The sequence below is a fragment of the Copadichromis virginalis genome, linkage group LG3, assembly GCF_057382275.1.
Source record: "Copadichromis virginalis isolate Kocher_CV1m ecotype Utaka linkage group LG3, C_Virginalis_male_GT1.1, whole genome shotgun sequence".
Taxonomy (NCBI): Eukaryota; Metazoa; Chordata; class Actinopteri; order Cichliformes; family Cichlidae; genus Copadichromis; species Copadichromis virginalis.
Genome location: NC_140620.1, coordinates 57,999,052 through 58,024,264, shown reverse-complemented (window position 1 = coordinate 58,024,264; position 25,213 = coordinate 57,999,052). Strand labels below are relative to the sequence as shown.

Below are 25,213 nucleotides of genomic sequence, written 5' to 3'. Positions count from 1 at the left end.
GGTGTGATGTGAGTGGCCTGAGCAAGAGCCACAGGCCCTGGTGTGGTGTAAGTGGCCTCAGCCAGCAGCCACAGGCCCTGGTGTGGTGTAAGTCGCCTCAGCCAGAAGCCACAGGCACTGGTGTGGTGTAAGTGGCCTCAGCCAGCAGCAAAAGGGCCCTGGTGTGGTGTAAGTCGCCTCAGCCAGCAGCCACAGGCCCTGGTGTGGTGTAGATGGCCTCAGCCAGCAGCCACAGGCCCTGGTGTGGTGTAAGTGGCCTCAGCCAGCAGCCACAGGCCCTGGTGTGGTCTAAGTGGCCTCAGCCAGAAGCACAGGGCCTGGTGTGATATGAGTGGCCTGAGCAAGAGCCACAGGCCCTGGTGTGGTGTAAGTGGCCTGAGCAAGAGCCACAGGCCCTGGTGTGGTGTAAGTGGCCTGAGCAAGAGCCACAGGCCCTGGTGTGGTGTAGGTGGCCTCAGCCAGCAGCCACAGGCCCTGGTGTGGTGTAGGTGGCCTCAGCCAGCAGCCACAAGCCCTTGTGTGGTGTAAGTGGCCTCAGCCAGCAGCCACAGGCCCTGGTGTGGTGTAAGTGGCCTCAATAGCAAATAAGGCCCTGGTGTGGTGTAAGTGGCCTCAGCCAGCAGCCACAGGCCCTGGTGTGGTGTAAGTGGCCTCAGCCAGTGCCACAGGCCCTGGTGTGGTGTAAGTGGCCTGAGCAAGAGCCAAAGACCCTGGTGTGGTGTAATTGGCCTCAATAGCAACTAAGGCCCTGGTTTGGTGTAGGTGGCATCAGCTAGCAGCACAAGACATTGGAAAACAGCCAAAAGCAATGTCGTTAATGTACCCTCATTAATGGGCAGCTGCTTTTGGTCTTTTAATACACCCCTTCTCTGGATCAAAAGCGGTTCAATGACATGAAAATCAAAGGCTTACAGCACCAGGTTTTCCCAGGCAGTCTCCCATCCAAGTACTAACCAAGCCCAGCCCTGCTTAGCTTCCGAGATCAGACGAGGTCGGGCGTGCTCAGGGTGGTATGGCCGTAAGCTGCTGGCTCCAGCACAATGTCTCAATTTATGGATTCAAGTGATTAGGTGGCAAGTACCTGAAGTTACGAAGATAATCCTATAACCATACCTGCATGTTTGCATAATACCCTAACCCAAAGGCTCAGTTTGGCATTTATCCAACAGCACAGGCCCTGGATTGTTGAAGATGGCCTCAGGAACCAGCACAGGGCCTGATGTGTTGTACATGGCCACAGCAAGCAGCACAGGCCCTGGTGTGGTGTAGATGGCCTCAGCCAGCAGCCACAGGCCCTGGTGTGGTCTAAGTGGCCTCAGCCAGAAGCACAGGGCCTGGTGTGATATGAGTGGCCTGAGCAAGAGCCACAGGCCCTGGTGTGGTGTAAGTGGCCTGAGCAAGAGCCACAGGCCCTGGTGTGGTGTAAGTGGCCTGAGCAAGAGCCACAGGCCCTGGTGTGGTGTAGGTGGCCTCAGCCAGCAGCCACAAGCCCTTGTGTGGTGTAAGTGGCCTCAGCCAGCAGCCACAGGCCCTGGTGTGGTGTAAGTGGCCTCAGCCAGTGCCACAGGCCCTGGTGTGGTGTAAGTGGCCTGAGCAAGAGCCACAGACCATGGTGTGGTGTAATTGGCCTCAATAGCAACTAAGGCCCTGGTGTGGTGTAGGTGGCCTAAGCCAGCAGCCACAGGCCCTGGTGTGGTGTAAGTGGCCTCAGCCAGCAGCCACAGGCCCTGGTGTGGTGTAAGTCGCCTCAGCCAGAAGCCACAGGCACTGGTGTGGTGTAAGTGGCCTCAGCCAGCAGCAAAAGGGCCCTGGTGTGGTGTAAGTCGCCTCAGCCAGCAGCCACAGGCCCTGGTGTGGTGTAGATGGCCTCAGCCAGCAGCCACAGGCCCTGGTGTGGTGTAAGTGGCCTCAGCCAGCAGCCACAGGCCCTGGTGTGGTCTAAGTTGCCTCAGCCAGAAGCACAGGGCCTGGTGTGATATGAGTGGCCTGAGAAAGAGCCACAGGCCCTGGTGTGGTGTAAGTGGCCTGAGCAAGAGCCACAGGCCCTGGTGTGGTGTAAGTGGCCTGAGCAAGAGCCACAGGCCCTGGTGTGGTGTAAGTGGCCTGAGCAAGAGCCACAGGCCCTGGTGTGGTGTAATTGGCCTCAATAGCAACTAAGGCCCTGGTTTGGTGTATGTGGCCTCAGCCAGCAAATAAGGCCGTGGTGTGGTGTAGGTGGCATCAGCTAGCAGCACAAGACATTGGAAAACAGCCAAAAGCAATGTCGTTAATGTGCCCTCATTAATGGGCAGCTGCTTTTGGTCTTTTAATACACCCCTTCTCTGGATCAAAAGCGGTTCAATGACATGAAAATGAAAGGCTTACAGCACCAGGTATTCCCAGGCAGTCTCCCATCCAAGTACTAACCAAGCCCAGCCCTGCTTAGCTTCCGAGATCAGACGAGGTCGGGCGTGCTCAGGGTGGTATGGCCATAAGCTGCTGGCCCCAGCACAATGTCTCAATTTATGGATTCAAGTGATTAGGTGGCAAGTACCTGAAGTTACGAAGACAATCCTATAACCATACCTGCATGTTTGCATAATACCCTAACCCAAAGGCTCAGTTTGGCATTTATCCAACAGCACAGGCCCTGGATTGTTGAAGATGGCGTCAGGAACCAGCACAGGGCCTGGTGTGTTGTACATGGCCACAGCAAGCAGCACAGGGCCTGGTTTGGTGAAGATGGCCTCGGCCAGAAGCACAGGGCCTGGTGTGATATGAGTGGCCTGAGCAAGAGCCACAGGCCCTGGTGTGTTGTAAGTGGCCTCAGCCAGCAGCCACAGGCCCTGGTGTGGTGTAGGTGGCCTCAGCCAGCAGCCACAGGCCCTTGTGTGGTGTAATTGGCCTCAATAGCAACTAAGGCCCTGGTGTGGTGTAGGTGGCCTCAGCCAGCAGCCACAGGCCCTGGTGTGGTGTAAGTGGCCTCAGCCAGTGCCACAGGCCCTGGTGTGGTGTAAGTGGCCTGAGCAAGAGCCACAGACCCTGGTGTGGTGTAATTGGCCTCAATAGCAACTAAGGCCCTGGTGTGGTGTAGGTGGCCTCAGCCAGCAGCCACAGGCCCTGGTGTGGTGTAAGTGGCCTCAGCCAGCAGCCACAGGCCCTGGTGTGGTGTAAGTGGCCTCAGCCAGTGCCACAGGCCCTGGTGTGGTGTAAGTGGCCTGAGCAAGAGCCACAGACCCTGGTGTGGTGTAATTGGCCTCAGCCAGCAGCCACAGGCCCTGGTGTGGTGTAAGTCGCCTCAGACAGAAGCCACAGGCACTGGTGTGGTGTAAGTGGCCTCAGCCAGCAGCAAAAGGGCCCTGGTGTGGTATAAGTCGCCTCAGCCAGCAGCCACAGGCCCTGGTGTGGTGTAGGTGGCCTCAGCCAGCAGCCACAGGCCCTGGTGTGGTGTAAGTGGCCTCAGCCAGCAGCCACAGGCCCTGGTGTGGTGTAAGTGGCCTCAGCCAGCAGCCACAGGCCCTGGTGTGGTGTAAGTGGCCTCAGCCAGTGCCACAGGCCCTGGTGTGGTGTAAGTGGCCTGAGCAAGAGCCACAGGCCCTGGTGTGGTGTAAGTGGCCTGAGCAAGAGCCACAGACCCTGGTGTGGTGTAATTGGCCTCAATAGCAACTAATCCCCTGGTTTGGTGTAGGTGGCCTCAGCCAGCAGCCACAGGCCCTGGTGTGGTGTAAGTGGCCTCAGCCAGTGCCACAGGCCCTGGTGTGGTGTAAGTGGCCTGAGCAAGAGCCAAAGACCCTGGTGTGGTGTAATTGGCCTCAATAGCAACTAAGGCCCTGGTGTGGTGTAGGTGGCATCAGCTAGCAGCACAAGACATTGGAAAACAGCCAAAAGCAATGTCTTTAATGTGCCCTCATTAATGGGGAGCTGCTTCTGGTCTTTTAATACACCCCTTCTCTGGATCAAAAGCGGTTCAATGACATGAAAATTAAAGGCTTACAGCACCAGGTATTCCCAGGCAGTCTCCCATCCAAGTACTAACCAAGCCCAGCCCTGCTTAGCTTCCGAGATCAGACGAGGTCGGGCGTGCTCAGGGTGGTATGGCCGTAAGCTGCTGGCCCCAGCACAATGTCTCAATTTATGGATTCAAGTGATTAGGTGGCAAGTACCTGAAGTTACGAAGACAATGCTATAACCATACCTGCATGTTTGCATAATACCCTAACCCAAAGGCTCAGTTTGGCATTTATCCAACAGCACAGGCCCTGGATTGTTGAAGATGGCCTCAGGAACCAGCACAGGGCCTGGTGTGTTGTACATGGCCACAGCAAGGAGCACAGGGCCTGGTTTGGTGAAGATGGCCTCGGCCAGAAGCGCAGGGCCTGGTGTGATGTGAGTGGCCTGAGCAAGAGCCACAGGCCTTGGTGTGGTGTAAGTGGCCTCAGCCAGCAGCCACAGGCCCTGGTGTGGTGTAAGTCGCCTCAGCCAGAAGCCACAGGCACTGGTGTGGTGTAAGTGGCCTCAGCCAGCAGCCACAGGCCCTGGTGTGGTGTAGGTGGCCTCAGCCAGCAGCCACAGGCCCTGGTGTGGTGTAGGTGGCCTCAGCCAGTGCCACAGGCCCTGGTGTGGTGTAAGTGGCCTGAGTAAGAGCCACAGGCCCTGGTGTGGTGTAAGTGGCCTCAGCCAGCAGCCACAGGCCCTGGTGTGGTGTAAGTGGCCTGAGCAAGTGCCACAGGCCCTGGTGTGGTGTAAGTGGCCTAAGCCAGAGCCACAGGCCCTGGTGTGGTGTAAGTGGCCTGAGCAAGAGCCACAGGGCCTGGTTTGGTGAAGATGGCCTCGGCCAGAAGCGCAGGGCCTGGTGTGATGTGAGTGGCCTGAGCAAGAGCCACAGGCCCTGGTGTGGTGTAAGTGGCCTCAGCCAGCAGCCACAGGCCCTGGTGTGGTGTAAGTCGCCTCAGCCAGAAGCCACAGGCACTGGTGTGGTGTAAGTGGCCTCAGCCAGCAGCAAAAGGGCCCTGGTGTGGTGTAAGTCGCCTCAGCCAGCAGCCACAGGCCCTGGTGTGGTGTAGATGGCCTCAGCCAGCAGCCACAGGCCCTGGTGTGGTGTAAGTGGCCTCAGCCAGCAGCCACAGGCCCTGGTGTGGTCTAAGTGGCCTCAGCCAGAAGCACAGGGCCTGGTGTGATATGAGTGGCCTGAGCAAGAGCCACAGGCCCTGGTGTGGTGTAAGTGGCCTGAGCAAGAGCCACAGGCCCTGGTGTGGTGTAAGTGGCCTGAGCAAGAGCCACAGGCCCTGGTGTGGTGTAGGTGGCCTCAGCCAGCAGCCACAGGCCCTGGTGTGGTGTAGGTGGCCTCAGCCAGCAGCCACAAGCCCTTGTGTGGTGTAAGTGGCCTCAGCCAGCAGCCACAGGCCCTGGTGTGGTGTAAGTGGCCTCAGCCAGTGCCACAGGCCCTGGTGTGGTGTAAGTGGCCTGAGCAAGAGCCACAGACCATGGTGTGGTGTAATTGGCCTCAATAGCAACTAAGGCCCTGGTGTGGTGTAAGTGGCCTCAGCCAGCAGCCACAGGCCCTGGTGTGGTGTAAGTGGCCTTAGCCAGAGCCACAGGCCCTGATGTGGTGTAAGTGGCCCCAGCCGGTCACTCAGGCCCTGGTGTGGTGTAGGTGTCATCAGCTAGCAGCACAAGACATTGGAAAACAGCCAAAAGCAATGTCGTTAATGTGCCCTCATTAATGGGCAGCTGCTTTTGGTCTTTTAATACACCCCTTCTCTGGATCAAAAGCGGTTCAATGACATGAAAATCAAAGGCTTACAGCACCAGGTATTCCCAGGCAGCCTCCCATCCAAGTACTAACCAAGCCCAGCCCTGCTTAGCTTCCGAGATCAGACGAGGTCAGGGGTGCTCAGGGTGGTATGGCCGTAAGCTGCTGGCCCCAGCACAATGTCTCAATTTATGGATTCAAGTGATTAGGTGGCAAGTACCTGAAGTTACGAAGACAATCCTATAACCATACCTGCATGTTTGCATAATACCCTAACCAAAAGGCTCAGTTTGGCATTTATCCAACAGCACAGGCCCTGGATTGTTGAAGATGGCGTCAAGAACCAGCACAGGACCTGGTGTGTTTTACATGGCCACAGCAAGCAGCACAGGGCCTGGTTTGGTGAAGATGGCCTCAGCAAGCAGCCACAGGCCCTGGTTTGGTGTAAGTGGCCTCAGCTAGCAGCCACAGGCCCTGGTGTGGTGTGAGTGGCCTCAGCCAGCAGCCACAGGCCCTGGTGTGGTCTAAGTGGCCTCAGCCAGTGCCACAGGCCCTGGTGTGGTGTAAGTGGCGTGAGCAAGAGCCACAGGCCCTGGTGTGGTGTAAGTGGCCTCAGCCAGCAGCCACAGGCCCTGGTGTGGTGTAAGTGGCCTGAGCAAGTGCCACAGGCCCTGGTGTGGTGTAAGTGGCCTGAGCAAGTGCCACAGGCCCTGGTGTGGTGTAAGTGGCCTCAATAGCAAATAAGGCCCTGGTGTGGTGTAAGTGGCCTGAGCAAGAACCACAGGGCCTGGTTTGGTGAAGATGGCCTCGGCCAGAAGCGCAGGGCCTGGTGTGATGTGAGTGGCCTGAGCAAGAGCCACAGGCCCTGGTGTGGTGTAAGTGGCCTCAGCCAGCAGCCACAGGCCCTGGTGTGGTGTAAGTGGCCTCAGCCAGAAGCCACAGGCACTGGTGTGGTGTAAGTGGCCTCAGCCAGCAGCAAAAGGGCCCTGGTGTGGTGTAGGTGGCCTCAGCCAGCAGCCACAGGCCCTGGTGTGGTGTAAGTGCCCTCAATAGCAACTAAGGCCCTGGTGTGGTGTAAGTGGCTTCAGCCAGCAGCCACAGGCCCTGGTGTGGTGTAAGTGGCCTCAGCCAGTAGCCACAGGCCCTGGTGTGGTGTAGGTGGCCTCAGCCAGCAGCCACAGGCCCTGGTGTGGTGTAAGTGGCCTCAATAGCAACTAAGGCCCTGGTGTGGTGTAAGTGGCTTCAGCCAGCAGCCACAGGCTCTGGTGTGGTGTAACTGGCCTCAGCCAGCAGCCACGGGCCCTGGTGTGGTGTAAGTGGCCTCAGCCAGAGCCACAGGCCCTGATGTGGTGTAAGTGGCCCCAGCCGGTCACTCAGGCCCTGGTGTGGTGTAGGTGGCATCAGCTAGCAGCACAAGACATTGGAAAACAGCCAAAAGCAGTGTCGTTAATGTGCCCTCATTAATGGGCAGCTGCTTTTGGTCTTTTAATACACCCCTTCTCTGGATCAAAAGCGGTTCAATGACATGAAAATCAAAGGCTTACAGCACCAGGTATTCCCAGGCAGTCTCCCATCCAAGTACTAACCAAGCCCAGCCCTGCTTAGCTTCCGAGATCAGACGAGGTCGGGCCTGCTCAGGGTGGTATGGCCGTAAGCTGCTGGCCCCAGCACAATGTCTCAATTTATGGATTCAAGTGATTAGGTGGCAAGTACCTGAAGTTACGAAGACAATCCTATAACCATACCTGCATGTTTGCATAATACCCTAACCCAAAGGCTCAGTTTGGCATTTATCCAACAGCACAGGCCCTGGATTGTTGAAGATGGCCTCAGGAACCAGAACAGGGCCTGGTGTGTTGTACATGGCCACAGCTAGCAGCACAGGGCCTGGTTTGGTGAAGATGGCCTCGGCCAGAAGCGCAGGGCCTGGTGTGATGTGAGTGGCCTGAGCAAGAGCCACAGGCCCTGGTGTGGTGTAAGTGGCCTGAGCAAGAGCCACAGGCCCTGGTGTGGTGTAAGTGGCCTCAATAGCAAATAAGGCACTGGTGTGGTGTAAGTGGCCTCAGCCAGCAGCCACAGGCCCTGGTGTGGTGTAAGTGGCCTCAGCCAGTGCCACAGGCCCTGGTGTGGTGTAAGTGGCCTGAGCAAGAGCCACAGACCATGGTGTGGTGTAATTGGCCTCAATAGCAACTAAGGCCCTGGTGTGGTGTAAGTGGCCTCAGCCAGCAGCCACAGGCCCTGGTGTGGTGTAAGTGGCCTCAGCCAGCAGCCACAGGCCCTGGTGTGGTGTAAGTGGCCTCAGCCAGAGCCACAGGCCCTGATGTGGTGTAAGTGGCCCCAGCCGGTCACTCAGGCCCTGGTGTGGTGTAGGTGGCATCAGCTAGCAGCACAAGACATTGGAAAACAGCCAAAAGCAATGTCGTTAATGTGCCCTCATTAATGGGCAGCTGATTTTGGTCTTTTAATACACCCCTTCTCTGGATCAAAAGCGGTTCAATGACATGAAAATGAAAGGCTTACAGAACCAGGTATTCCCAGGAAGTCTCCCATCCAAGTACTAACCAAGCCCAGCCCTGCTCAACTTCCGAGATCAGACGAGGTCAGGCGTGCTCAGGGTGGTATGGCCGTAAGCTCCTGGCCCCAGCACAATGTCTCAATTTATGGATTCAAGTGATTAGGTGGCAAGTACCTGAAGTTACGAAGATAATCCTATAACCATACCTGCATGTTTCCATAATACCCTAACCCAAAGGCTCAGTTTGGCATTTATCCAACAGCACAGGCCCTGGATTGTTGAAGATGGCCTCAGGAACCAGCACAGGGCCTGATGTGTTGTACATGGCCACAGCAAGCAGCACAGGGCCTGGTTTGGTGAAGATGGCCTCGGCCAGAAGCACAGGGCCTGGTGTGATATGAGTGGCCTGAGCAAGAGCCACAGGCCCTGGTGTGGTGTAAGTGGCCTCAGCCAGCAGCCACAGGCCCTGGTGTGGTGTAAGTGGCCTCAGCCAGTGCCACAGGCCCTGGTGTGGTGGAATTGGCCTCAATAGCAACTAAGGCCCTGGTGTGGTGTAAGTGGCCTGAGCAAGAGCCACATACCCTGGTGTGGTGTAATTGGCCTCAATAGCAACTAAGGCCCTGGTGTGGTGTAGGTGGCCTCAGCCAGCAGCCACAGGCCCTGGTGTGGTGTAAGTGGCCTCAGCCAGAGCCACAGGCCCTGATGTGGTGTAAGTGGCCCCAGCCGGTCACTCAGGCCCTGGTGTGGTGTAGGTGGCATCAGCTAGCAGCACAAGACATTGGAAAAGAGCCAAAAGCAATGTCGTTAATGTGCCCTCATTAATGGGCTTTTGGTCTTTTAATACACCCCTTCTCTGGATCAAAAGCGGTTCAATGACATGAAAATGAAAGGCTTACAGCACCAGGTATTCCCAGGCAGTCTCCCATCCAAGTACTAACCAAGCCCAGCCCTGCTTAGCTTCCGAGATCAGACGAGGTCGGGCGTGCTCAGGGTGGTATGGCCGTAAGCTGCTGGCCCCAGCACAATGTCTCAATTTATGGATTCAAGTGATTAGGTGGCAAGTACCTGAAGTTACGAAGACAATCCTATAACCATACCTGCATGTTTGCATAATACCCTAACCCAAAGGCTCAGTTTGGCATTTATCCAACAGCACAGGCCCTGGATTGTTGAAGATGGCCGCAGGAACCAGCACAGGGCCTGGTGTGTTGTACATGGCCACAGCTAGCAGCACAGGGCCTGGTTTGGTGAAGATGGCCTCGGCCAGAAGAGCAGGGCCTGGTGTGATGTGAGTGGCCTGAGCAAGAGCCACAGGCCCTGGTGTGGTGTAAGTGGCCCCAGCCGGTCACTCAGGCCCTGGTTTGGTGTAAGTGGCCTCAGCTATCAGCCACAGGCCCTGGTGTGGTGTGAGTGGCCTCAGCCAGCAGCCACAGGCCCTGGTGTGGTCTAAGTGGCCTCAGCCAGTGCCACAGGCCCTGGTGTGGTGTAAGTGGCCTGAGCAAGAGCCACAGGCCCTGGTGTGGTGTAAGTGGCCTCAGCCAGCAGCCACAGGCCCTGGTGTGGTGTAAGTGGCCTGAGCAAGTGCCACAGGCCCTGGTGTGGTGTAAGTGGCCTAAGCAAGAGCCACAGGCCCTGGTGTGGTGTAAGTGGCCTGAGCAAGAACCACAGGGCCTGGTTTGGTGAAGATGGCCTCGGCCAGAAGCGCAGGGCCTGGTGTGATGTGAGTGGCCTGAGCAAGAGCCACAGGCCCTGGTGTGGTGTAAGTGGCCTCAGCCAGCAGCCACAGGCCCTGGTGTGGGGTAATTGGCCTCAGCCAGAAGCCACATGCACTGGTGTGGTGTAAGTGGCCTCAGCCAGCAGCAAAAGGGCCCTGGTGTGGTGTAGGTGGCCTCAGCCAGCAGCCACAGGCCCTGGTGTGGTGTAAGTGGCCTCAATAGCAACTAAGGCCCTGGTGTGGTGTAAGTGGCTTCAGCCAGCAGCCACAGGCCCTGGTGTGGTGTAAGTGGCCTCAGCCAGCAGCCACAGGCCCTGGTGTGGTGTAGGTGGCCTCAGCCAGCAGCCACAGGCCCTGGTGTGGTGTAAGTGGCCTCAATAGCAACTAAGGCCCTGGTGTGGTGTAAGTGGCTTCAGCCAGCAGCCACAGGCTCTGGTGTGGTGTAAGTGGCCTGAGCAAGAGCCACAGGCCCTGGTGTGGTGTAAGTGGCCTGAGCAAGAGCCACAGACCCTGGTGTGGTGTAATTGGCCTCAATAGCAACTAAGGCCCTGGTGTGGTGTAGGTGGCCTCAGCCAGAGCCACAGGCCCTGATGTGGTGTAAGTGGCCCCAGCCGGTCACTCAGGCCCTGGTGTGGTGTAGGTGGCATCAGCTAGCAGCACAAGACATTGGAAAAGAGCCAAAAGCAATGTCGTTAATGTGCCCTCATTAATGGGCTTTTGGTCTTTTAATACACCCCTTCTCTGGATCAAAAGCGGTTCAATGACATGAAAATGAAAGGCTTACAGCACCAGGTATTCCCAGGCAGTCTCCCATCCAAGTACTAACCAAGCCCAGCCCTGCTTAGCTTCCGAGATCAGACGAGGTCGGGCGTGCTCAGGGTGGTATGGCCGTAAGCTGCTGGCCCCAGCACAATGACTCAATTTATGGATTCAAGTGATTAGGTGGCAAGTACCTGAAGTTACGAAGACAATCCTATAACCATACCTGCATGTTTGCATAATACCCTAACCCAAAGGCTCAGTTTGGCATTTATCCAACAGCACAGGCCCTGGATTGTTGAAGATGGCCTCAGGAACCAGCACAGGGCCTGGTGTGTTGTACATGGCCACAGCTAGCAGCACAGGGCCTGGTTTGGTGAAGATGGCCTCGGCCAGAAGAGCAGGGCCTGGTGTGATGTGAGTGGCCTGAGCAAGAGCCACAGGCCCTGGTGTGGTGTAAGTGGCCCCAGCCGGTCACTCAGGCCCTGGTTTGGTGTAAGTGGCCTCAGCTATCAGCCACAGGCCCTGGTGTGGTGTGAGTGGCCTCAGCCAGCAGCCACAGGCCCTGGTGTGGTCTAAGTGGCCTCAGCCAGTGCCACAGGCCCTGGTGTGGTGTAAGTGGCCTGAGCAAGAGCCACAGGCCCTGGTGTGGTGTAAGTGGCCTCAGCCAGCAGCCACAGGCCCTGGTGTGGTATAAGTGGCCTGAGCAAGTGCCACAGGCCCTGGTGTGGTGTAAGTGGCCTCAATAGCAAATAAGGCCCTGGTGTGGTGTAAGTGGCCTGAGCAAGAACCACAGGGCCTGGTTTGGTGAAGATGGCCTCGGCCAGAAGCGCAGGGCCTGGTGTGATGTGAGTGGCCTGAGCAAGAGCCACAGGCCCTGGTGTGGTGTAAGTGGCCTCAGCCAGCAGCCACAGGCCCTGGTGTGGTGTAATTGGCCTCAGCCAGAAGCCACATGCACTGGTGTGGTGTAAGTGGCCTCAGCCAGCAGCAAAAGGGCCCTGGTGTGGTGTAGGTGGCCTCAGCCAGCAGCCACAGGCCCTGGTGTGGTGTAAGTGGCCTCAATAGCAACTAAGGCCCTGGTGTGGTGTAAGTGGCTTCAGCCAGCAGCCACAGGCCCTGGTGTGGTGTAAGTGGCCTCAGCCAGCAGCCACAGGCCCTGGTGTGGTGTAGGTGGCCTCAGCCAGCAGCCACAGGCCCTGGTGTGGTGTAAGTGGCCTCAATAGCAACTAAGGCCCTGGTGTGGTGTAAGTGGCTTCAGCCAGCAGCCACAGGCTCTGGTGTGGTGTAACTGGCCTCAGCCAGCAGCCACAGGCCCTGGTGTGGTGTAAGTGGCCTGAGCAAGAGCCACAGACCCTGGTGTGGTGTAATTGGCCTCAATAGCAACTAATGCCCTGGTGTGGTGTAGGTGGCCTCAGCCAGCAGCCACAGGCCCTGGTGTGGTGTAAGTGGCCTGAGCAAGAGCCACAGGCCCTGGTGTGGTGTAAGTGGCCTGAGCAAGAGCCACAGACCCTGGTGTGGTGTAATTGGCCTCAATAGCAACTAAGGCCCTGGTGTGGTGTAGGTGGCCTCAGCCAGAGCCACAGGCCCTGATGTGGTGTAAGTGGCCCCAGCCGGTCACTCAGGCCCTGGTGTGGTGTAGGTGGCATCAGCTAGCAGCACAAGACATTGGAAAAGAGCCAAAAGCAATGTCGTTAATGTGCCCTCATTAATGGGCTTTTGGTCTTTTAATACACCCCTTCTCTGGATCAAAAGCGGTTCAATGACATGAAAATGAAAGGCTTACAGCACCAGGTATTCCCAGGCAGTCTCCCATCCAAGTACTAACCAAGCCCAGCCCTGCTTAGCTTCCGAGATCAGACGAGGTCGGGCGTGCTCAGGGTGGTATGGCCGTAAGCTGCTGGCCCCAGCACAATGTCTCAATTTATGGATTCAAGTGATTAGGTGGCAAGTACCTGAAGTTACGAAGACAATCCTATAACCATACCTGCATGTTTGCATAATACCCTAACCCAAAGGCTCAGTTTGGCATTTATCCAACAGCACAGGCCCTGGATTGTTGAAGATGGCGTCAGGAACCAGCACAGGGCCTGGTGTGTTGTACATGGCCACAGCAAGCAGCACAGGGCCTGGTTTGGTGAAGATGGCCTCGGCCAGAAGCACAGGGCCTGGTGTGATATGAGTGGCCTGAGCAAGAGCCACAGGCCCTGGTGTGTTGTAAGTGGCCTCAGCCAGCAGCCACAGGCCCTGGTGTGGTGTAGGTGGCCTCAGCCAGCAGCCACAGGCCCTGGTGTGGTGTAATTGGCCTCAATAGCAACTAAGGCCCTGGTGTGGTGTAGGTGGCCTCAGCCAGCAGCCACAGGCCCTGGTGTGGTGTAAGTGGCCTCAGCCAGCAGCCACAGGCCCTGGTGTGGTGTAAGTGGCATCAGCTAGCAGCACAAGACATTGGAAAACAGCCAAAAGCAATGTCGTTAATGTGCCCTCATTAATGGGGAGCTGCTTTTGGTCTTTTAATACACCCCTTCTCTGGATCAAAAGCGGTTCAATGACATGAAAATGAAAGGCTTACAGCACCAGGTATTCCCAGGCAGTCTCCCATCCAAGTACTAACCAAGCCCAGCCCTGCTTAGCTTCCGAGATCAGACGAGGTCGGGCGTGCTCAGGGTGGTATGGCCGTAAGCTGCTGGCCCCAGCACAATGTCTCAATTTATGGATTCAAGTGATTAGGTGGCAAGTACCTGAAGTTACGAAGACAATCCTATAACCATACCTGCATGTTTGCATAATACCCTAACCCAAAGGCTCAGTTTGGCATTTATCCAACAGCACAGGCCCTGGATTGTTGAAGATGGCCTCAAGAACCAGCACAGGACCTGGTGTGTTTTACATGGCCACAGCAAGCAGCACAGGGCCTGGTTTGGTGAAGATGGCCTCAGCAAGCAGCCACAGGCCCTGGTTTGGTGTAAGTGGCCTCAGCCAGCAGCCACAGGCCCTGGTGTGGTGTAAGTGGCCTCAGCCAGCAGCCACAGGCCCTGGTGTGGTCTAAGTGGCCTCAGCCAGTGCCACAGGCCCTGGTGTGGTGTAAGTGGCCTGAGTAAGAGCCACAGGCCCTGGTGTGGTGTAAGTGGCCTCAGCCAGCAGCCACAGGCCCTGGTGTGGTGTAAGTGGCCTGAGCAAGTGCCACAGGCCCTGGTGTGGTGTAAGTGGCCTAAGCCAGAGCCACAGGCCCTGGTGTGGTGTAAGTGGCCTGAGCAAGAGCCACAGGGCCTGGTTTGGTGAAGATGGCCTCGGCCAGAAGCGCAGGGCCTGGTGTGATGTGAGTGGCCTGAGCAAGAGCCACAGGCCCTGGTGTGGTGTAAGTGGCCTCAGCCAGCAGCCACAGGCCCTGGTGTGGTGTAAGTCGCCTCAGCCAGAAGCCACAGGCACTGGTGTGGTGTAAGTGGCCTCAGCCAGCAGCAAAAGGGCCCTGGTGTGGTGTAAGTCGCCTCAGCCAGCAGCCACAGGCCCTGGTGTGGTGTAGATGGCCTCAGCCAGCAGCCACAGGCCCTGGTGTGGTGTAAGTGGCCTCAGCCAGCGGCCACAGGCCCTGGTGTGGTCTAAGTGGCCTCAGCCAGAAGCACAGGGCCTGGTGTGATATGAGTGGCCTGAGCAAGAGCCACAGGCCCTGGTGTGGTGTAAGTGGCCTGAGCAAGAGCCACAGGCCCTGGTGTGGTGTAAGTGGCCTGAGCAAGAGCCACAGGCCCTGGTGTGGTGTAGGTGGCCTCAGCCAGCAGCCACAGGCCCTGGTGTGGTGTAGGTGGCCTCAGCCAGCAGCCACAAGCCCTTGTGTGGTGTAAGTGGCCTCAGCCAGCAGCCACAGGCCCTGGTGTGGTGTAAGTGGCCTCAGCCAGTGCCACAGGCCCTGGTGTGGTGTAAGTGGCCTGAGCAAGAGCCACAGACCATGGTGTGGTGTAATTGGCCTCAATAGCAACTAAGGCCCTGGTGTGGTGTAAGTGGCCTCAGCCAGCAGCCACAGGCCCTGGTGTGGTGTAAGTGGCCTCAGCCAGCAGCCACAGGCCCTGGTGTGGTGTAAGTGGCCTCAGCCAGCAGCCACAGGCCCTGGTGTGGTGTAAGTGGCCTCAGCCAGAGCCACAGGCCCTGGTGTGGTGTAAGTGGCCTCAGCCAGAGCCTCAGGCCCTGGTGTGGTGTAGGTGGCCTGAGCAAGAGCCAAAGACCCTGGTGTGGTGTAATTGGCCTCAATAGCAACTAAGGCCCTGGTTTGGTGTAGGTGGCATCAGCTAGCAGCACAAGACATTGGAAAACAGCCAAAAGCAATGTCGTTAATGTACCCTCATTAATGGGCAGCTGCTTTTGGTCTTTTAATACACCCCTTCTCTGGATCAAAAGCGGTTCAATGACATGAAAGGCTTACAGCACCAGGTTTTCCCAGGCAGTCTCCCATCCAAGTACTAACCAAGCCCAGCCCTGCTTAGCTTCCGAGATCAGACGAGGTCGGGCGTGCTCAGGGTGGTATGGCCGTAAGCTGCTGGCTCCAGCACAATGTCTCAATTTATGGATTCAAGTGATTAGGTGGCAAGTACCTGAAGTTACGAAGATAATCCTATAACCATACCTGCATGTTTGCATAATACCCTAACCCAAAGGCTCAGTTTGGCATTTATCCAACAGCACAGGCCCTGGATTGTTGAAGATGGCCTCAGGAACCAGCACAGGGCCTGATGTGTTGTACATGGCCACAGCAAGCAGCACAGGCCCTGGTGTGGTGTAGATGGCCTCAGCCAGCAGCCACAGGCCCTGGTGTGGTGTAGGTGGCCTCAGCCAGCAGCCACAGGCCCTGGTGTGGTCTAAGTGGCCTCAGCCAGAAGCACAGGGCCTGGTGTGATATGAGTGGCCTGAGCAAGAGCCACAGGCCCTGGTGTGGTGTAAGTGGCCTGAGCAAGAGCCACAGGCCCTGGTGTGGTGTAAGTGGCCTGAGCAAGAGCCACAGGCCCTGGTGTGGTGTAGGTGGCCTCAGCCAGCAGCCACAAGCCCTTGTGTGGTGTAAGTGGCCTCAGCCAGCAGCCACAGGCCCTGGTGTGGTGTAAGTGGCCTCAGCCAGTGCCACAGGCCCTGGTGTGGTGTAAGTGGCCTGAGCAAGAGCCACAGACCATGGTGTGGTGTAATTGGCCTCAATAGCAACTAAGGCCCTGGTGTGGTGTAGGTGGCCTAAGCCAGCAGCCACAGGCCCTGGTGTGGTGTAAGTGGCCTCAGCCAGCAGCCACAGGCCCTGGTGTGGTGTAAGTCGCCTCAGCCAGAAGCCACAGGCACTGGTGTGGTGTAAGTGGCCTCAGCCAGCAGCAAAAGGGCCCTGGTGTGGTGTAAGTCGCCTCAGCCAGCAGCCACAGGCCCTGGTGTGGTGTAAGTGGCCTCAGCCAGAGCCACAGGCCCTGATGTGGTGTAAGTGGCCCCAGCCGGTCACTCAGGCCCTGGTGTGGTGTAGGTGGCATCAGCTAGCAGCCACAGGCCCTGGTGTGGTGTAAGTCGCCTCAGCCAGAAGCCACAGGCACTGGTGTGGTGTAAGTGGCCTCAGCCAGCAGCAAAAGGGCCCTGGTGTGGTGTAAGTCGCCTCAGCCAGCAGCCACAGGCCCTGGTGTGGTGTAGGTGGCCTCAGCCAGCAGCCACAGGCCCTGGTGTGGTGTAAGTGGCCTCAGCCAGCAGCCACAGGCCCTGTTGTGGTGTAAGTGGCCTCAGCCAGCAGCCACAGGCCCTGGTGTGGTGTAAGTGGCCTCAGCCAGTGCCACAGGCCCTGGTGTGGTGTAAGTGGCCTGAGCAAGAGCCACAGACCCTGGTGTGGTATAATTGGCCTCAGCCAGCAGCCACAGGCCCTGGTGTGGTGTAAGTCGCCTCAGACAGAAGCCACAGGCACTGGTGTGGTGTAAGTGGCCTCAGCCAGCAGCAAAAGGGCCCTGGTGTGGTATAAGTCGCCTCAGCCAGCAGCCACAGGCCCTGGTGTGGTGTAGGTGGCCTCAGCCAGCAGCCACAGGCCCTGGTGTGGTGTAAGTGGCCTGAGCAAGAGCCACATACCCTGGTGTGGTGTAATTGGCCTCAATAGCAACTAATGCCCTGGTGTGGTGTAAGTGGCCTCAGCCAGCAGCCACAGGCCCTGGTGTGGTGTAAGTGGCCTCAGCCAGAGCCACAGGCCCTGATGTGGTGTAAGTGGCCCCAGCCGGTCACTCAGGCCCTGGTGTGGTGTAGGTGGCATCAGCTAGCAGCACAAGACATTGGAAAACAGCCAAAAGCAATGTCGTTAATGTGCCCTCATTAATGGGCAGCTGCTTTTGGTCTTTTAATACACCCCTTCTCTGGATCAAAAGCGGTTCAATGACATTAAAATGAAAGGCTTACAGCACCAGGTATTCCCAGGCAGTTTCCCATCCAAGTACTAACCAAGCCCAGCCCTGCTCAGCTTCCGAGATCAGACGAGGTCGGGCGTGCTCAGGGTGGTATGGCCGTAAGCTGCTGGGCCCAGCACAATGTCTCAATTTATGGATTCAGGTGATTAGGTGGCAAGTACCTGAAGTTACGAAGACAATACTATAACCCTACCTTCATGTTTGCATAATACCCTAACCCAAAGGCTCAGTTTAGCATTTATCCAACAGCACAGGCCCTGGATTGTTGAAGATGGCCTCAGGAACCAGCACAGGGCCTGGTGTGTTGTACATGGCCACAGCTAGCAGCACAGGGCCTGGTTTGGTGAAGATGGCCTCGGCCAGAAGCGCAGGGCCTGGTGTGATGTGAGTGGCCTGAGCAAGAGCCACAGGCCCTGGTGTGGTGTAATTGGCCTCAATAGCAACTAAGGCCCTGGTGTGGTGTAAGTGGCCTGAGCAAGAGCCACATACCCTGGTGTGGTGTAATTGGCCTCAATAGCAACTAAGGCCCTGGTGTGGTGTAGGTGGCCTCAGCCAGCAGCCACAGGCCCTGGTGTGGTGTAAGTGGCCTCAGCCAGAGCAACAGGCCCTGATGTGGTGTAAGTGGCCCCAGCCGGTCACTCAGGCCCTGGTGTGGTGTAGGTGGCATCAGCTAGCAGCACAAGACATTGGAAAACAGCCAAAAGCAATGTCGTTAATGTGCCCTCATTAATGGGGAGCTGCTTCTGGTCTTTTAATACACCCCTTCTCTGGATCAAAAGCGGTTCAATGACATGAAAATCAAAGGCTTACAGCACCAGGTATTCCCAGGCAGTCTCCCATCCAAGTACTAACCAAGCTCAGCCCTGCTTAGCTTCCGAGATCAGACGAGGTCGGGCGTGCTCAGGGTGGTATGGCCGTAAGCTGCTGGCCCCAGCACAATGTCTCAATTTATGGATTCAAGTGATTAGGTGGCAAGTACCTGAAGTTACGAAGACAATCCTATAACCATACCTGCATGTTTGCATAATACCCTAACCAAAAGGCTCAGTTTGGCATTTATCCAACAGCACAGGCCCTGGATTGTTGAAGATGGCCTCAGGAACCAGCACAGGACCTGGTGTGTTTTACATGGCCACAGCAAGCAGCACAGGGCCTGGTTTGGTGAAGATGGCCTCAGCAAGCAGCCACAGGCCCTGGTTTGGTGTAAGTGGCCTCAGCTAGCAGCCACAGGCCCTGGTGTGGTGTGAGTGGCCTCAGCCAGCAGCCACAGGCCCTGGTGTGGTCTAAGTGGCCTCAGCCAGTGCCACAGGCCCTGGTGTGGTGTAAGTGGCCTAAGCCAGAGCCACAGGCCCTGGTGTGGTGTAAGTGGCCTCAACAGCAAATAAGGCCCTGGTGTGGTGTAAGTGGCCTGAGCAAGAACCACAGGGCCTGGTTTGGTGAAGATGGCCTCGGCCAGAAGCGCAGGGCCTGGTGTGATGTGAGTGGCCTGAGCAAGAGCCACAGGCCCTGGTGTGGTGTAAGTGGCCTCAGCCAGCAGCCACAGGCCCTGGTGTGGTGTAAGTCGCCTCAGCCAGAAGCCACAGGCACTGGTGTGGTGTAAGTGGCCTCAGCCAGCAGCAAAAGGGCCCTGGTGTGGTGTAAGTCGCCTCAGCCAGCAGCCACAGGCCCTGGTGTGGTGTAGGTGGCCTCAGCCAGCAGCCACAGGCCCTGGTGTGGTGTAAGTGGCCTCAGCCAGCAGCCACAGGCCCTGGTGTGGTGTAAGTGGCCTCAGCCAGCAGCCACAGGCCCTGGTGTGGTGTAAGTGGCCTCAGCCAGTGCCACAGGCCCTGGTGTGGTGTAAGTGGCCTGAGCAAGAGCCACAGACCCTGGTGTGGTATAATTGGCCTCAGCCAGCAGCCACAGGCCCTGGTGTGGTGTAAGTCGCCTCAGACAGAAGCCACAGGCACTGGTGTGGTGTAAGTGGCCTCAGCCAGCAGCAAAAGGGCCCTGGTGTGGTATAAGTCGCCTCAGCCAGCAGCCACAGGCCCTGGTGTGGTGTAGGTGGCCTCAGCCACCAGCCACAGGCCCTGGTGTGGTGTAAGTAGCCTCAGCCAGCAGCCACAGGCCCTGGTGTGGTGTAAGTGGCCTCAGCCAGCAGCCACAGGCCCTGGTGTGGTGTAAGTGGCCTCAGCCAGTGCCACAGGCCCTGGTGTGGTGTAAGTGGCCTGAGCAAGAGCCACAGGCCCTGGTGTGGTGTAAGTGGCCTGAGCAAGAGCCACAGACCCTGGTGTGGTGTAATTGGCCTCAATAGCAACTAATGCCCTGGTGTGGTGTAGGTGGCCTCAGCCAGCAGCCACAGGCCCTGGTGTGGTGTAAGTGGCCTGAGCAAGAGCCACAGGCCCTGGTGTGGTGTAAGTGGCCTGAGCAAGAGCCACAGACCCTGGTGTGGTGTAATTGGCCTCAATAGCAACTAATGCCCTGGTGTGGTGTAAGTGGCCCCAGCCGGTCACTCAGGCCCTGGTGTGGTGTAAGTGGCCTCAGCTAGCAGCCACAGGCCCTGGTGTGGTGTGAGTGGCCTCAGCCAGCAGCCACAGGCCCTGGTGTGGTCTAAGTGGCCTCAACCAGTGCCACAGGCCCTGGTGTGGTGTAAGTGGCCTGAGCAAGAGCCACAGGCCCTGGTGTGGTGTAAGTGGCCTCAGCCAGCAGCCACAGGCCCTGGTGTGGTGTAAGTGGCCTGAGCAAGTGCCACAGGCCCTGGTGTGGTGTAAGTGGCCTAAGCCAGAGCCACAGGCCCTGGTGTGGTGTAAGTGGCCTCAATAGCAAATAAGGCCCTGGTGTGGTGTAAGTGGCCTGAGCAAGAACCACAGGGCCTGGTTTGGTGAAGATGGCCTCGGCCAGAAGCGCAGGGCCTGGTGTGATGTGAGTGGCCTGAGCAAGAGCCACAGGCCCTGGTGTGGTGTAAGTGGCCTCAGCCAGCAGCCACAGGCCCTGGTGTGGTGTAAGTGGCCTCAGCCAGAAGCCACAGGCACTGGTGTGGTGTAAGTGGCCTCAGCCAGCAGCAAAAGGGCCCTGGTGTGGTGTAGGTGGCCTCAGCCAGCAGCCACAGGCCCTGGTGTGGTGTAAGTGGCCTGAGCAAGAGCCACATACCCTGGTGTGGTGTAATTGGCCTCAATAGCAACTAATGCCCTGGTGTGGTGTAAGTGGCCTCAGCCAGCAGCCACAGGCCCTGGTGTGGTGTAAGTGGCCTCAGCCAGAGCCACAGGCCCTGATGTGGTGTAAGTGGCCCCAGCCGGTCACTCAGGCCCTGGTGTGGTGTAGGTGGCATCAGCTAGCAGCACAAGACATTGGAAAACAGCCAAAAGCAATGTCGTTAATGTGCCCTCATTAATGGGCAGCTGCTTTTGGTCTTTTAATACACCCCTTCTCTGGATCAAAAGCGGTTCAATGACATTAAAATGAAAGGCTTACAGCACCAGGTATTCCCAGGCAGTCTCCCATCCAAGTACTAACCAAGCCCAGCCCTGCTCAGCTTCCGAGATCAGACGAGGTCGGGCGTGCTCAGGGTGGTATGGCCGTAAGCTGCTGGGCCCAGCACAATGTCTCAATTTATGGATTCAGGTGATTAGGTGGCAAGTACCTGAAGTTACGAAGACAATCCTATAACCCTACCTTCATGTTTGCATAATACCCTAACCCAAAGGCTCAGTTTAGCATTTATCCAACAGCACAGGCCCTGGATTGTTGAAGATGGCCTCAGGAACCAGCACAGGGCCTGGTGTGTTGTACATGGCCACAGCTAGCAGCACAGGGCCTGGTTTGGTGAAGATTGCCTCGGCCAGAAGCGCAGGGCCTGGTGTGATGTGAGTGGCCTGAGCAAGAGCCACAGGCCCTGGTGTGGTGTAATTGGCCTCAATAGCAACTAAGGCCCTGGTGTGGTGTAAGTGGCCTGAGTAAGAGCCACAGGCCCTGGTGTGGTGTAAGTGGCCTCAGCCAGCAGCCACAGGCCCTGGTGTGGTGTAAGTGGCCTGAGCAAGTGCCACAGGCCCTGGTGTGGTGTAAGTGGCCTAAGCCAGAGCCACAGGCCCTGGTGTGGTGTAAGTGGCCTGAGCAAGAGCCACAGGGCCTGGTTTGGTGAAGATGGCCTCGGCCAGAAGCGCAGGGCCTGGTGTGATGTGAGTGGCCTGAGCAAGAGCCACAGGCCCTGGTGTGGTGTAAGTGGCCTCAGCCAGCAGCCACAGGCCCTGGTGTGGTGTAAGTCGCCTCAGCCAGAAGCCACAGGCACTGGTGTGGTGTAAGTGGCCTCAGCCAGCAGCAAAAGGGCCCTGGTGTGGTGTAAGTCGCCTCAGCCAGCAGCCACAGGCCCTGGTGTGGTGTAGATGGCCTCAGCCAGCAGCCACAGGCCCTGGTGTGGTGTAAGTGGCCTCAGCCAGCAGCCACAGGCCCTGGTGTGGTCTAAGTGGCCTCAGCCAGAAGCACAGGGCCTGGTGTGATATGAGTGGCCTGAGCAAGAGCCACAGGCCCTGGTGTGGTGTAAGTGGCCTGAGCAAGAGCCACAGGCCCTGGTGTGGTGTAAGTGGCCTGAGCAAGAGCCACAGGCCCTGGTGTGGTGTAGGTGGCCTCAGCCAGCAGCCACAGGCCCTGGTGTGGTGTAGGTGGCCTCAGCCAGCAGCCACAAGCCCTTGTGTGGTGTAAGTGGCCTCAGCCAGCAGCCACAGGCCCTGGTGTGGTGTAAGTGGCCTCAATAGCAAATAAGGCCCTGGTGTGGTGTAAGTGGCCTCAGCCAGCAGCCACAGGCCCTGGTGTGGTGTAAGTGGCCTCAGCCAGTGCCACAGGCCCTGGTGTGGTGTAAGTGGCCTGAGCAAGAGCCACATACCCTGGTGTGGTGTAATTGGCCTCAATAGCAACTAAGGCCCTGGTTTGGTGTAGGTGGCATCAGCTAGCAGCACAAGACATTGGAAAACAGCCAAAAGCAATGTCGTTAATGTACCCTCATTAATGGGCAGCTGCTTTTGGTCTTTTAATACACCCCTTCTCTGGATCAAAAGCGGTTCAATGACATGAAAATGAAAGGCTTACAGCACCAGGTTTTCCCAGGCAGTCTCCCATCCAAGTACTAACCAAGCCCAGCCCTGCTTAGCTTCCGAGATCAGACGAGGTCGGGGGTGCTCAGGGTGGTATGGCCGTAAGCTGCTGGCTCCAGCACAATGTCTCAATTTATGGATTCAAGTGATTAGGTGGCAAGTACCTGAAGTTACGAAGATAATCCTATAACCATACCTGCATGTTTGCATAATACCCTAACCCAAAGGCTCAGTTTGGCATTTATCCAACAGCACAGGCCCTGGATTGTTGAAGATGGCCTCAGGAACCAGCACAGGGCCTGATGTGTTGTACATGGCCACAGCAAGCAGCACAGGCCCTGGTGTGGTGTAGATGGCCTCAGCCAGCAGCCACAGGCCCTGGTGTGGTGTAGGTGGCCTCAGCCAGCAGCCACAGGCCCTGGTGTGGTCTAAGTGGCCTCAGCCAGAAGCACAGGGCCTGGTGTGATATGAGTGGCCTGAGCAAGAGCCACAGGCCCTGGTGTGGTGTAAGTGGCCTGAGCAAGAGCCACAGGCCCTGGTGTGGTGTAAGTGGCCTGAGCAAGAGCCACAGGCCCTGGTGTGGTGTAGGTGGCCTCAGCCAGCAGCCACAAGCCCTTGTGTGGTGTAAGTGGCCTCAGCCAGCAGCCACAGGCCCTGGTGTGGTGTAAGTGGCCTCAGCCAGTGCCACAGGCCCTGGTGTGGTGTAAGTGGCCTGAGCAAGAGCCACAGACCATGGTGTGGTGTAATTGGCCTCAATAGCAACTAAGGCCCTGGTGTGGTGTAGGTGGCCTAAGCCAGCAGCCACAGGCCCTGGTGTGGTGTAAGTGGCCTCAGCCAGCAGCCACAGGCCCTGGTGTGGTGTAAGTCGCCTCAGCCAGAAGCCACAGGCACTGGTGTGGTGTAAGTGGCCTCAGCCAGCAGCAAAAGGGCCCTGGTGTGGTGTAAGTCGCCTCAGCCAGCAGCCACAAGCCCTGGTGTGGTGTAGATGGCCTCAGCCAGCAGCCACAGGCCCTGGTGTGGTGTAAGTGGCCTCAGCCAGCAGCCACAGGCCCTGGTGTGGTCTAAGTTGCCTCAGCCAGAAGCACAGGGCCTGGTGTGATATGAGTGGCCTGAGAAAGAGCCACAGGCCCTGGTGTGGTGTAAGTGGCCTGAGCAAGAGCCACAGGCCCTGGTGTGGTGTAAGTGGCCTGAGCAAGAGCCACAGGCCCTGGTGTGGTGTAAGTGGCCTGAGCAAGAGCCACAGGCCCTGGTGTGGTGTAATTGGCCTCAATAGCAACTAAGGCCCTGGTTTGGTGTATGTGGCCTCAGCCAGCAAATAAGGCCGTGGTGTGGTGTAGGTGGCATCAGCTAGCAGCACAAGACATTGGAAAACAGCCAAAAGCAATGTCGTTAATGTGCCCTCATTAATGGGCAGCTGCTTTTGGTCTTTTAATACACCCCTTCTCTGGATCAAAAGCGGTTCAATGACATGAAAATGAAAGGCTTACAGCACCAGGTATTCCCAGGCAGTCTCCCATCCAAGTACTAACCAAGCCCAGCCCTGCTTAGCTTCCGAGATCAGACGAGGTCGGGCGTGCTCAGGGTGGTATGGCCATAAGCTGCTGGCCCCAGCACAATGTCTCAATTTATGGATTCAAGTGATTAGGTGGCAAGTACCTGAAGTTACGAAGACAATCCTATAACCATACCTGCATGTTTGCATAATACCCTAACCCAAAGGCTCAGTTTGGCATTTATCCAACAGCACAGGCCCTGGATTGTTGAAGATGGCGTCAGGAACCAGCACAGGGCCTGGTGTGTTGTACATGGCCACAGCAAGCAGCACAGGGCCTGGTTTGGTGAAGATGGCCTCGGCCAGAAGCACAGGGCCTGGTGTGATATGAGTGGCCTGAGCAAGAGCCACAGGCCCTGGTGTGTTGTAAGTGGCCTCAGCCAGCAGCCACAGGCCCTGGTGTGGTGTAGGTGGCCTCAGCCAGCAGCCACAGGCCCTTGTGTGGTGTAATTGGCCTCAATAGCAACTAAGGCCCTGGTGTGGTGTAGGTGGCCTCAGCCAGCAGCCACAGGCCCTGGTGTGGTGTAAGTGGCCTCAGCCAGTGCCACAGGCCCTGGTGTGGTGTAAGTGGCCTGAGCAAGAGCCACAGACCCTGGTGTGGTGTAATTGGCCTCAATAGCAACTAAGGCCCTGGTGTGGTGTAGGTGGCCTCAGCCAGCAGCCACAGGCCCTGGTGTGGTGTAAGTGGCCTCAGCCAGCAGCCACAGGCCCTGGTGTGGTGTAAGTGGCCTCAGCCAGTGCCACAGGCCCTGGTGTGGTGTAAGTGGCCTGAGCAAGAGCCACAGACCCTGGTGTGGTGTAATTGGCCTCAGCCAGCAGCCACAGGCCCTGGTGTGGTGTAAGTCGCCTCAGACAGAAGCCACAGGCACTGGTGTGGTGTAAGTGGCCTCAGCCAGCAGCAAAAGGGCCCTGGTGTGGTATAAGTCGCCTCAGCCAGCAGCCACAGGCCCTGGTGTGGTGTAGGTGGCCTCAGCCACCAGCCACAGGCCCTGGTGTGGTGTAAGTGGCCTCAGCCAGCAGCCACAGGCCCTGGTGTGGTGTAAGTGGCCTCAGCCAGCAGCCACAGGCCCTGGTGTGGTGTAAGTGGCCTCAGCCAGTGCCACAGGCCCTGGTGTGGTGTAAGTGGCCTGAGCAAGAGCCACAGGCCCTGGTGTGGTGTAAGTGGCCTGAGCAAGAGCCACAGACCCTGGTGTGGTGTAATTGGCCTCAATAGCAACTAATCCCCTGGTTTGGTGTAGGTGGCCTCAGCCAGCAGCCACAGGCCCTGGTGTGGTGTAAGTGGCCTCAGCCAGTGCCACAGGCCCTGGTGTGGTGTAAGTGGCCTGAGCAAGAGCCAAAGACCCTGGTGTGGTGTAATTGGCCTCAATAGCAACTAAGGCCCTGGTGTGGTGTAGGTGGCATCAGCTAGCAGCACAAGACATTGGAAAACAGCCAAAAGCAATGTCTTTAATGTGCCCTCATTAATGGGGAGCTGCTTCTGGTCTTTTAATACA

The 25,213-nt window shown here is 57.4% G+C and overlaps 10 non-coding genes and 6 pseudogenes across 10 annotated transcripts; all 16 read right to left on the bottom strand.

The window, feature by feature from the left end:
* Positions 1-905: 905 nt before the first annotated feature.
* Positions 906-1,024, bottom strand: LOC146715588 (5S ribosomal RNA). The gene has a single exon (XR_014919435.1). It is a non-coding gene; the product is annotated as a 5S ribosomal RNA (ribosomal RNA).
* Positions 1,025-2,357: 1,333 nt separating this feature from the next.
* On the bottom strand, positions 2,358-2,476 carry LOC146715587 (5S ribosomal RNA). Its single transcript, XR_014919838.1, has one exon. It is a non-coding gene; the product is annotated as a 5S ribosomal RNA (ribosomal RNA).
* Positions 2,477-3,966: 1,490 nt separating this feature from the next.
* Positions 3,967-4,085, bottom strand: LOC146715586 (5S ribosomal RNA). The gene has a single exon (XR_014919515.1). It is a non-coding gene; the product is annotated as a 5S ribosomal RNA (ribosomal RNA).
* Positions 4,086-5,775: 1,690 nt separating this feature from the next.
* Positions 5,776-5,894, bottom strand: LOC146715585 (5S ribosomal RNA; annotated as a pseudogene).
* A 1,374-nt stretch (positions 5,895-7,268) lies between these two features.
* On the bottom strand, positions 7,269-7,387 carry LOC146715584 (5S ribosomal RNA; annotated as a pseudogene).
* Positions 7,388-8,244: 857 nt separating this feature from the next.
* Positions 8,245-8,363, bottom strand: LOC146715583 (5S ribosomal RNA; annotated as a pseudogene).
* A 772-nt stretch (positions 8,364-9,135) lies between these two features.
* LOC146715582 (5S ribosomal RNA) lies at positions 9,136-9,254 on the bottom strand. Its single transcript, XR_014919514.1, has one exon. It is a non-coding gene; the product is annotated as a 5S ribosomal RNA (ribosomal RNA).
* Positions 9,255-10,737: 1,483 nt separating this feature from the next.
* On the bottom strand, positions 10,738-10,856 carry LOC146715581 (5S ribosomal RNA). The gene has a single exon (XR_014919513.1). It is a non-coding gene; the product is annotated as a 5S ribosomal RNA (ribosomal RNA).
* Positions 10,857-12,495: 1,639 nt separating this feature from the next.
* Positions 12,496-12,614, bottom strand: LOC146715580 (5S ribosomal RNA). The gene has a single exon (XR_014919512.1). It is a non-coding gene; the product is annotated as a 5S ribosomal RNA (ribosomal RNA).
* A 664-nt stretch (positions 12,615-13,278) lies between these two features.
* LOC146715579 (5S ribosomal RNA) lies at positions 13,279-13,397 on the bottom strand. The gene has a single exon (XR_014919511.1). It is a non-coding gene; the product is annotated as a 5S ribosomal RNA (ribosomal RNA).
* Positions 13,398-15,120: 1,723 nt separating this feature from the next.
* LOC146715578 (5S ribosomal RNA) lies at positions 15,121-15,239 on the bottom strand. Its single transcript, XR_014919434.1, has one exon. It is a non-coding gene; the product is annotated as a 5S ribosomal RNA (ribosomal RNA).
* A 1,854-nt stretch (positions 15,240-17,093) lies between these two features.
* On the bottom strand, positions 17,094-17,212 carry LOC146715577 (5S ribosomal RNA; annotated as a pseudogene).
* A 699-nt stretch (positions 17,213-17,911) lies between these two features.
* LOC146715576 (5S ribosomal RNA) lies at positions 17,912-18,030 on the bottom strand (annotated as a pseudogene).
* Positions 18,031-20,548: 2,518 nt separating this feature from the next.
* On the bottom strand, positions 20,549-20,667 carry LOC146715575 (5S ribosomal RNA; annotated as a pseudogene).
* A 1,489-nt stretch (positions 20,668-22,156) lies between these two features.
* Positions 22,157-22,275, bottom strand: LOC146715574 (5S ribosomal RNA). Its single transcript, XR_014919847.1, has one exon. It is a non-coding gene; the product is annotated as a 5S ribosomal RNA (ribosomal RNA).
* Positions 22,276-23,648: 1,373 nt separating this feature from the next.
* LOC146715573 (5S ribosomal RNA) lies at positions 23,649-23,767 on the bottom strand. Its single transcript, XR_014919837.1, has one exon. It is a non-coding gene; the product is annotated as a 5S ribosomal RNA (ribosomal RNA).
* Between the last annotated feature and the right edge of the window lie 1,446 nt (positions 23,768-25,213).